Source organism: Lactuca virosa, chromosome 3 (assembly GCF_052849685.1).
Source record: "Lactuca virosa cultivar CGN04683 chromosome 3, Lactuca_virosa_CGN04683_v6, whole genome shotgun sequence".
NCBI classification, from domain to species: domain Eukaryota; kingdom Viridiplantae; phylum Streptophyta; class Magnoliopsida; order Asterales; family Asteraceae; genus Lactuca; species Lactuca virosa.
In genome coordinates this window covers 123,144,942-123,145,690 of record NC_136428.1, presented here as the reverse complement: position 1 = coordinate 123,145,690, position 749 = coordinate 123,144,942, and the positions used below count along the sequence as shown (strand labels likewise).

The following is a 749-nucleotide window of genomic DNA, read 5'->3' as shown; positions in this document are numbered from 1 at the left end:
AGAAAGTCTGAGAGGGGTACCGCAACTGAGAAGACTTCGGTAGCAAGTCTGAGAGAGGTATCGCATCTGATAAGACTTCGGTAGCAAGTCTGAGTTTTCACACCCCACTCGTATAGCATAGCTTGTTTGATCCATTTTATTCATCCTCATATACATGTTATGCAACATTGCTAAGACCGTCGCCATGTCATCCGAAGGAGAATTCACGATTCCCCTAATCATATCTTGTCGAGGGATATAATATTCTCTAGACTGTTTGGAGAATTCCTTGATTAGCTCCTTGATCACGGTCGGTTCTTTCTTTGTGAGTGGCCCTTGAGAATCAAGGAGTTGCCTAGTATTTACGTTTACCCATCATAGAAAATCGATACCTCTTGTTGCACATTGAGATCATTTTGAGGACAGTTTCTAAGAAACCCCTTATAACGCTCACATGCCTCATATAGTGACTCCCCCGCTTGTTGCTCAAAATTTGCAAAAGCTTTCTTCGACTTGGAAACTTTCGAAGGTGGGAAAAACTGTTGTATGAACTCTTCATGCATTTGTGCCCATGTTGTTATTGTTCCCGGTGGGAGTGCCTTAAGCCAATCTTTTGCTGCACCCTTAAGAGTAACGGGGAGCATGCTTAGCAAAAATGTCTCGCGTGGTATGTTTGGTATGTTTAAGTAGTCGGAGATGTCATTGACCTCACCAATGTTCTTGTAGGCATCCTCATGGTCTTTCCCGTAGAAGGATATGACTTTCAGTTG

The 749-nt window shown here is 43.0% G+C and overlaps 1 non-coding gene across 1 annotated transcript; it reads left to right on the top strand.

The window, feature by feature from the left end:
• The first annotated feature begins 387 nt into the window (after positions 1 to 387).
• LOC145168066 (small nucleolar RNA R71) lies at positions 388 to 494 on the top strand. Its single transcript, XR_013741659.1, has one exon. It is a non-coding gene; the product is annotated as a small nucleolar RNA R71 (small nucleolar RNA).
• Positions 495 to 749: the final 255 nt, after the last annotated feature.